This window comes from Panicum virgatum, chromosome 1N, assembly GCF_016808335.1.
Source record: "Panicum virgatum strain AP13 chromosome 1N, P.virgatum_v5, whole genome shotgun sequence".
NCBI classification, from domain to species: domain Eukaryota; kingdom Viridiplantae; phylum Streptophyta; class Magnoliopsida; order Poales; family Poaceae; genus Panicum; species Panicum virgatum.
Window position 1 is genome coordinate 17,296,437 of NC_053145.1, and position 9,680 is coordinate 17,306,116.

The 9,680-nt window shown below is 48.7% G+C and overlaps 1 long non-coding RNA gene across 1 annotated transcript; it reads left to right on the forward strand.

The window, feature by feature from the left end:
• Positions 1-2,849: 2,849 nt before the first annotated feature.
• On the forward strand, positions 2,850-3,869 carry LOC120653993. Its single transcript, XR_005666925.1, has 2 exons — positions 2,850-3,221; positions 3,300-3,869. It is a non-coding gene; the product is annotated as an uncharacterized LOC120653993 (long non-coding RNA).
• The last annotated feature ends 5,811 nt before the right edge of the window (positions 3,870-9,680 follow it).

The following is a 9,680-nucleotide window of genomic DNA, read 5'->3' on the forward strand; positions in this document are numbered from 1 at the left end:
GAGGTAGGTTCTTATGAACCAGGGAATAATCAGAAACATGCCGTGAAAGCAAAATTGCATATAGATACTGATGAGTGGCAATCTTCTTGTTTCTGTGCAGTGTTGATGAATGCTTATATATACGCATATATATACAAACAAATGTATAGCTCGGATCGGATAATCAGAGAGGAAGACTGGAGTATATTCCCTTGCATTATGGCGTGAGGTATGTGCATATATATAAAGGACAAGCAAGCATATATAATGGAATACTCCTATAAAGCAGTTCCGTAATCTTCTTCGCTTTGATAAATGCTACCACTTTAATCACACAATAAGCTTTTTTAGTGTCTGCCGAGTGCCGAATAATGTCAGCTGGGCGAGCTGAAAGGCGCAATTTTCTAACAAATATGTAGCGTACGTATATTTTTATTTCTGTTCTAAACATAACATTGGTTGGGTTACATCTTCTGAAGCAGACATAAGCATAATTAACATTGCACTAGTGATGTATATTTGTCTGAAGAAGCATCAAGCTGTTCAAATTAAGTTGCTCATGAGTTACAGCAAATGCTACTGTATATTTGCAATCAGCGCGAATGATTATTGGCGAGTTGACCAGACCAAATCTGCAGCAAAGCTGATGATGAGCAGCCAAAGGTTATCGAGCGATTCGATTCAGACGGACGCAAACTGCCTGAGTGTCTGGTACTGGTAGTACTACTGCAGCCTGCACAGCAAAGCGCGCGCGTCAAAAGCAGTTGGAAAGACAGGGGCCGACCGGGCTAGCAGCTACGGAAAAGAAACGGCCCCGCCGGCTGATCGCCTCGCCTCGGAGATTCTCCGATCCGGCCGTGTGGGCACGGGCAAATCATCGCGCGCGGCCGGCCGGACACACACGGCAGGCAGCATGGCCTGGCCTGGCCATCGATGCGCGCCGGGTCGCCGGGCCCGTCAATCAGCCGCCCGGAGTCGCAGCCGGTGATCGCTCTGTCTGGCGCCGCGGGCAGGCGCGTGCGGCAGTGCCACCACTACCCCCGAGCCATCGATGGCTCCATCCATCGAAGACGACGACGACAGCGACCGCGCAGGTAGCGTAACCGGCGTCCGGCGGCGGTTGGTGGCGCGGCGCGCGTGCGGGCGGGGCTGGCCCATCGATCCGCGCGGAAATCGAGCTCCACTCGACCGGGAATCGGTGCCGTGCCGTGCCGGCCGGCCGGCCGTACGTCCGTTCATCGGCCGGCCCGTGGTGGCGGGGCCCGCCGCCGGCCGAAACCGATCGAGGGACGACGATCTCACTCACGCATCTCTCGTTGTCAGTGCCACGAGACGGTGGAACCGGCGGAACGGGTGCACGTCTCTGGAAATCGATGCCCGGGTGGCGCTGGGGCGCGGCCATGGATGGATGATGGATCGACAAGGCTTGAAGCATCGTCAAGGGCAGCGAGGAATGGAGGCTGAGCGGCCGACAGCGCGTGCCGGTGAGCATGATGGAGGGCGGCGAAGGAAGGAGCGATCGAGCGAGGGGACGTCGTCGTCGTCCCGTCGAGTCGAGCCGCCGCCCCATGACAGGGGGGGAACGAAGGAAAAGACGATGGGACTTTACACCTTCCACTACGCACACCATACCTAAAAATGCGAAGCCAAGCGGAGTAGTGCGCCATGCAGCGCGTATAAACAGGAGGACAGGACGGGCGTTGCTTTTGCAAACACCGTTACCAGCTTTCGCTGGTCCGTGATAAGCTTGTGTGTGTGGTCTGTGTGCGTGCGTGATAGCAACGGCTCTAGGAGAAGCTAGATAGCTCAGCTAGCTCTCTCTACTCTAGAAGAAGAAGGTGTCAACGCGTACGCGCGGAAACGGACGTCCCCTTGATTACTCAAATCCCTATGTATATATACAGGTAAAAAGAGAGAGAGAGTGGTAGTATATTAGATATGTCATGATAGATGATAGAGAAAGGGCTTGTAGCCTAGAGGTTATAAGAGCCCCGGTAGCACATGAGGTCCTGGGTTCGACTCTCTTTGGGAGCGAATATTCTGGGATTTAACGGCGTTGTGCATTTAGTGGTAGGCGATGTTCCCATCGACAGCAAGGTGCCAGTGGTGACTTCGTCAATCTCGAGGATTTGCCGGCTCGGTCTTCGAAGATGCTCATAGGAGTAGGATTTGCGTACGTGTGTTCATAGGGGTGTGAGTGTGCGTGCGTTGTGAGTGTCTGAGCTGTACCGTGTAATCTCAAAAAAAGAAAGATATGTCATGATAAGATTGTCAGGATCTTTGAAACACAACTCTAGCTAAATTTTAGTAGATCAACGGACAGCGTGTACAAACATGTGCGCGGCAAAATTATATTTAGAGAAAATTCCCTATGTGCAAGTAAAAAATTGTCTCATCTCTTTCTATACCAGTGAAATTTAGATCATTCTTTAATTTAATTATATTATATCCTTTGTTACTGTAACGACGCTCCCTTGGCTGTTACCTGAAAGTGAAAAGACTATATTCACTACTAGAAAACAGGTCAAAAATCCAGGCCAAAAGTACCACTTGTTGTATGAACCGGTACTAATATGAGACATCTGTACCGGTTGCAACAATAGCCGGTACCTTAGGCCTGTGTTGAGCGCTGGCAAGGCGCACCACAGCACAAACCGGTACCAATGCACAAACCGGTACCAATGCACAAACAAAGGCACCGGTTAATTCCATGAGCCGGTACCAAATTAGCCATCCATCAATGGCACCGGGTGGTGGCACGACCCGGTGCTTATGGAGCAGACATTAGCACCGGGTCATGCCATGACCCGGTGCCTATGCTAGCCCTCGACATACGCACCGGTGCAAACGATCACCCAGTACCAAAAGCCAGCCTCTCGCTTCTCGATATTTCCAAGTCCCTGACGACTCCTCACTCTTATCTCTACCCCTCTTATTTCTCCACCTCTAACCTCTCTGTGCCTTATCCTCTCTCGCTGAAGAAGCCGGGCATGTGGGCAGCTAGCCGCTGGCCGCTGCCGCGGAGTGCGCGGACTCCGCTTGCCGCGGAGCGCAAGGAGCTGCCGGGCGTGCGGGCAGCTAGCCGCTGGCCGCTGCCGCCGCCAGGCGCTGCCGTGGTGCGCCGGCCGCCACTGCCGCCGCAGAGCACGCGGGCTCCGCTTGCCGCCATGCAGAAGATCTTGGAGTTCGGCACCGCCGGTTAGGTCCCCAGCTTCATATCGGAAGCTATCCAGGCAAGCTATGTATGCACTCATGCGGCCGTTGTTCTTACTTGCTTTCCTCTTCGTGGCAAAATTAATTGGTTTAATTTGTGACTGCAGCTCCACGCGGGAGACGGCCGTGGGAGCTAGCCCCCGTGGGGCGAGCAACTCTACCCGGCGGCAAGCGGGTCCACTCGGCGGCGAGCAACGGTGAGCGGATCCGCGTGGCTGGCGCCGCGCGGCCGGTGAGAAGCTTCGCGCGGGAGCCGGCCGTGGGAGCTAGCCCCAGTGGGGCGAGCAGCTCTACCCGGCGGCGAGCGGGTCCACCCGGTGGCGAGCAACGACGAGCGGCTCTGCGTGGCTGGCGAGGAGCTCCGCGGCGGGTGAGCCGCTCCGCGCGGCCGGCGAGGAGCTCCGTGGCGGGCGAGCAACTCCCGTCCGGCGAGGGTCTCCGTGGCGGTGAGCTGCTCCAACAGCGTCGAGCAGCTCCGCGTTGAGCCGTGAAGTGTGGGCAGCTGCCGAGGAGTCCCAGTGGGCGAGCGAGAAGCTGCCGCCGTGGGTGATTTTTTTTCTTTTTTTCTTATTTTTCTGAAATAGAGATGCATGTGAAATTGTATGGATTGTATCTATCTTGTAATCGATTCTTTGAATGATTTGCGAAATCTATGGGTTGTATCTATATTTTGTGGTTGATTATTCGAATGACTGGTGGGGGGTGTGAGGGGAACGGGAGAGGATGCGAGGGAACGGGAGAGGACATGATGGAAAAGGCGTGGTGGCCTTTGGTACCGGTTGCTATTTCCAACCGGTACGAAAGAAGAACTTAGACACCGGTTGAAAACCTCGGTGTCTTAGACCGACATTTTTGGTCCCGGTTTCGGGGTACCGGTTCGAAATCTGGTACCTAAGTGATGAGGACATGACCAATACGTATATGACCAAGGCCCAAGCGAAGATAGAGTTCAAAGCCCAATCCACATTGAAGTCCGATTTATTCGCGAGTCCGGTTCGGACTGCAGGAGCAGGCCTCACGAAAACGGACGCCCAGGCCACATACGGGCTTCGTTTTGGGCGTTCTATATATCATTGGAAAGCTAAGGAGATAAGCTTTCCAACCCAACTGATCCCATATCAAAATACGCTCGGAGTCGACGGGAATCGTCGAAACAACATGACGACCAGAATCTGCCTGGATGCAGCGACGCCAGTTTTTGGGCCCGAAGGCCTTGTACTCCCTAGGGTTGCCCGGCCACCCCCTTGGCCGCCCCCCTAGCCTCTCTCTTCTATATACACAGCAGCCGCCATTAGGTTACTTGGGTTTTGCTTAGATTCATTCTGTCAAGAACAGTTGTCGCCGTTCATCGGTTTGTGAAACCCCAACTTGTGAGATTAATCATTCATCTGCAGAGTCACTCTATTTGAGCTGTGTTTCTTTCGAGTTCTTGCTTGTGTTCTTCGTTGCGCTTGCAGGGATTAGCCTTCTTGGCGAGGTCAACCGGGTTGTGACACGGTTGATAACCAGAGGAGTTGTGGTGCTAAGATTGCTGGATTCGGGTCTTAGGATCTGAAGCCGGATCGGTGTGTCTCGCTCCGCCTACAACGAGAGTTATCCAGAACCTGACGGAAGATCGGGAACCCACGTCCCCATCATTTGGTATTCAGAGACTCAGGTTTACTGTCAGGTTTCACATCTATCTTTAGTTTCATCAATTTCGCCATTGTCCCACAGTCCACCAAAAAGCCCTAGAAAATTTTGTGTTCGTGCTGTTTTCCCATCCCATTAGCCCTTTTAAGCCATTGCATATTTTGACATCGGAGTCCGCATCATTGAGTTTGTGTCCATAGTCATGGTCTTGTTGCTGGTTTAGATCGAGTTCTTAGATTGGTTTGAGTTTTGCATCGTGTCACCGTGTCCTTTTCCATCCCGTCATCACGTCCGGTTCGGACTTGTTTCTGTCCAGTTCGGTATTTTGTTGATATCTCTCGCATATGAACTCGGATTTTTGTGTTCTAGTACTTTCTGGAAAGCTTGTGAAATTATCTACAACTTTATCAATTGTGAGAATTCCAGAAAATGTAGTTATCTGTGCCTAATCTGTATTGGAAGTAAATCTGTTAGTGACCCAGAAATTTCTGAGTAGTCTGTATTTCGGGGTCAATATCTTCTACTTCCTTTATCCAAAAGAGACTTTCCATATATTGCAAAGAAAGAGAAAAGGAGGATCTACAACTTTCGTGTTGTAAGTTTTCGTGTTTGAAGTCTCTAAATTTGTCAAACAACCTGTATAAGTTTGTGTAGCAAATCTGTAATTTACAGACAACAATTTTGTGATAGTGTGGAGTTGTCTCTTGCTCTTGTGGCACTTTTGAATAGAAAAAGAAAGAAAGAAAAAGGCAAGTGCATAAAAAAGAGCCGCACAAAAAAAAGGAAAAAAAATCAGAAGTGCTTGCATCCTTTTGTGTCCTTTGTGCTTGGTATATGTCGCCTGCTTGTTTGAACTAGTTCTAGGAACACGTTTAGGCCAGCAACATTGATAAGTACTTTGGATATTTATTCAATTTTTGCTATCTGATTTTCAATTGTGCTAATCCTTGCTACTAAATAAAGCCCCCCGAAGCTCCACATATTACTTCAGATCAGTACACCCAAAGGATCTTGCAATCTTGGTACCACTTCCTCACAGGTATCACGAACCAGCCACCGGTTGTACCATCCCCTGCTTTGTATTGGTAAGAACACTTGTAAGAGCTTGGTAAGATGTGCGAGATTGTGTTTCCACCATCCACATCCACATATAGTAGTTGATAGGGATAACCTTTTGTGTTTTCTTTTGTCTACTTACTAACAATGTCAGGAAACACTGAGATTGCTCAACGAGTGTTGAGTTCTCAAATGGAGAAAGTGGAGCAAAATCAATTCAACAATTTGTTCCAGACTTTTTTTGCCGTGATGGAACGACGTTGCCGAGTCATCATTGACGGTGAGACTTGCAACAACCTTGCAAGTTTAGAGCTGGTCGAGAAGCTTGGTCTGACCACAAAGCCACATCCAAATCCATACTACATGCAATGGGTAAATTCTTACGAAAAGATTAAGGTAACTGAATTTGCACATATTGAATTTAGCATTGGTTTTTACAAGAGTAGTGCTGATTTTGATATAGTACCCATGCAAGCATGTCATTTATTGCTAGGAACGCCATGGATTAATATAAATGATGTGGTACATAAAAAGGTTGCAAATAGATATTCTTTCAACTACAATGGAAGAAAAATTACACTTAAATCTATGACCGCAACTGAAATTTTAGAAGCCGATCTTGAAAGAGCAGAGAGAAGAAAGAATGAGCCTTTTAGAAAAGAATAGATTATTTCAGATGTTACAGTGCTTTCCTCTAAATCTGATTTTGTACAAATTAAAGATATCATTTTGTCTTCTGTTGGACCTAATATTTTGCAGCATGTATCTAAAACAGAAGACAAGGTGATAGAGAATGAACAGGTAATTGTCTCAGGTAAGAGCTCTCTTGATGTGCTGAAATTATCCACCACTCATGCTATAATAGAGCAACATTTAGTGGACACCAAATCTGAATTGACTTTGTCACATGATAAATATTCTACTGATTTTTGTGATAAAAAAGAGTTGTGTGATAGTTCTATGTTTATCACTGTGCCACAACTTGTGAAGGAAACTGATTCTTTTGTTTTAGAACCAAAGACTTATGCTAAAAATAAACATTTGATTCCAATTGCTACAGAAAAGGATGAAAGGAAATTGTTGTCTTCTTTAAATACTTTGGGTTATATAGAGTTTGATACTTTGTGTGCACTTAGTAGTTTGGAGGAGAAATTTAAATGTGTTGGATTGCCATGGTTATCTCGATGTACATATCACTTTATTGGCAATTATAATTGTAAAGGAGAGTACATGGTGCATCGTGTTTATATGTGTTCAAATCTGAAATCTTCTTTTGCTATGCAACAATTTGATGAAAAAGAGGGCTATTTTAAGACTAATCCTATCACGCAGAGTTCCTCTTGTTCTTCTTTGTTTATTTTGTCACAACAGGTTCAATTTCAAGAAGGGGACCAACGCAGGATCATGTCAAGAATGGGAACAACTACTTCCGCAAGCATCAGCGACTTTGAGTCGAGGACGACTCAAAACCAAGAAGGGGAGAATGATGAGGACATGACCAATACGCATATGACCAAGGCCCAAGCGAAGATAGAGTTCAAAGCCCAATCCACATTGAAGTCCGATTTATTCGCGAGTCCGGCTCGGACTGCAGGAGCAGGCCTCACGAAAACGGACGCCCAGGCCATATACGGGCTTCGTTTTGGGCGTTCTATATATCGTTGGAAAGCTAAGGAGATAAGCTTTCCAACCCAACTGATCCCATATCAAAATACGCTCGGAGTTGACGGGAATCGTCGAAACAACATGACAACCAGAATCTGCCTGGATGCAGCGACGCCAGTTTTTGGGCCCGAAGGCCTTGTACTCCCTAGGGTTGCCCGGCCACCCCCTTGGCCGCCCCCTAGCCTCTCTCTTCTATATACACAGCAGCCGCCATTAGGTTACTTGGGTTTTGCTTAGATTCATTCTGTCAAGAACAGTTGTCGCCGTTCATCGGTTTGTGAAACTCCAACTTGTGAGATTAATCATTCATCTGCAGAGTCACTCTATTTGAGCTGTGTTTCTTTCGAGTTCTTGCTTGTGTTCTTCGTTGCACTTGCAGGGATTAGCCTTCTTGGCGAGGTCAACCGGGTTGTGACACGGTTGATAACCAGAGGAGTTGTGGTGCTAAGATTGCTGGATTCGGGTCTTAGGATCTGAAGCCGGATCGGTGTGTCTCGCTCCGCCTACAACGAGAGTTATCCAGAACCTGACGGAAGATCGGGAACCCACGTCCCCATCATTTGAATGATGAGGACATGACCAATATGCATATGACCAAGGCCCAAGCGAAGATAGAGTTCAAAGCCCAATCCACATTGAAGTCCGATTTATTCGCGAGTCCGGTTCGGACTGCAGGAGCAGGCCTCACGAAAACGGACGCCCAGGCCACATACGGGCTTCGTTTTGGGCGTTCTATATATCGTTGGAAAGCTAAGGAGATAATCTTTCCAACCCAACTGATCCCATATCAAAATACGCTCGGAGTCGACGGGAATCGTCGAAACAACATGACGACCAGAATCTGCCTGGATGCAGCGACGCCAGTTTTTGGGCCCGAAGGCCTTGTACTCCCTAGGGTTGCCCGGCCACCCCCTTGGCCGCCCCCCTAGCCTCTCTCTTCTATATACACAGCAGCCGCCATTAGGTTACTTGGGTTTTGCTTAGATTCATTCTGTCAAGAACAGTTGTCGCCGTTCATCGGTTTGTGAAACCCCAACTTGTGAGATTAATCATTCATCTGCAGAGTCACTCTATTTGAGCTGTGTTTCTTTCGAGTTCTTGCTTGTGTTCTTCGTTGCGCTTGCAGGGATTAGCCTTCTTGGCGAGGTCAACCGGGTTGTGACACGGTTGATAACCAGAGGAGTTGTGGTGCTAAGATTGCTGGATTCGGGTCTTAGGATCTGAAGCCGGATCGGTGTGTCTCGCTCCGCCTACAACGAGAGTTATCCAGAACCTGACGGAAGATCGGGAACCCACGTCCCCATCATTTGAATGATGAGGACATGACCAATACGCATATGACCAAGGCCCAAGCGAAGATAGAGTTCAAAGCCCAATCCACATTGAAGTCCGATTTATTCGCGAGTCCGGTTCGGACTGCAGGAGCAGGCCTCACGAAAACGGACGCCCAGGCCACATACGGGCTTCGTTTTGGGCGTTCTATATATCGTTGGAAAGCTAAGGAGATAAGCTTTCCAACCCAACTGATCCCATATCAAAATATGCTCGGAGTCGACGGGAATCGTCGAAACAACATGACGACCAGAATCTGCCTGGATGCAGCGACGCCAGTTTTTGGGGCCGAAGGCCTTGTACTCCCTAGGGTTGCCCGGCCACCCCCTTGGCCGCCCCCCTAGCCTCTCTCTTCTATATACACAGCAGCCGCCATTAGGTTACTTGGGTTTTGCTTAGATTCATTCTGTCAAGAACAGTTGTCGCCGTTCATCGGTTTGTGAAACCCCAACTTGTGAGATTAATCATTCATCTGCAGAGTCACTCTATTTGAGCTGTGTTTCTTTCGAGTTCTTGCTTGTGTTCTTCGTTGCGCTTGCAGGGATTAGCCTTCTTGGCGAGGTCAACCGGGTTGTGACACGGTTGATAACCAGAGGAGTTGTGGTGCTAAGATTGCTGGATTCGGGTCTTAGGATCTGAAGCCGGATCGGTGTGTCTCGCTCCGCCTACAACGAGAGTTATCCAGAACCTGACGGAAGATCGGGAACCCACGTCCCCATCATTTGAATGATGAGGACATGACCAATACACATATGACCAAGGCCCAAGCGAAGATAGAGTTCAAAGCCCAATCCACATTGAAG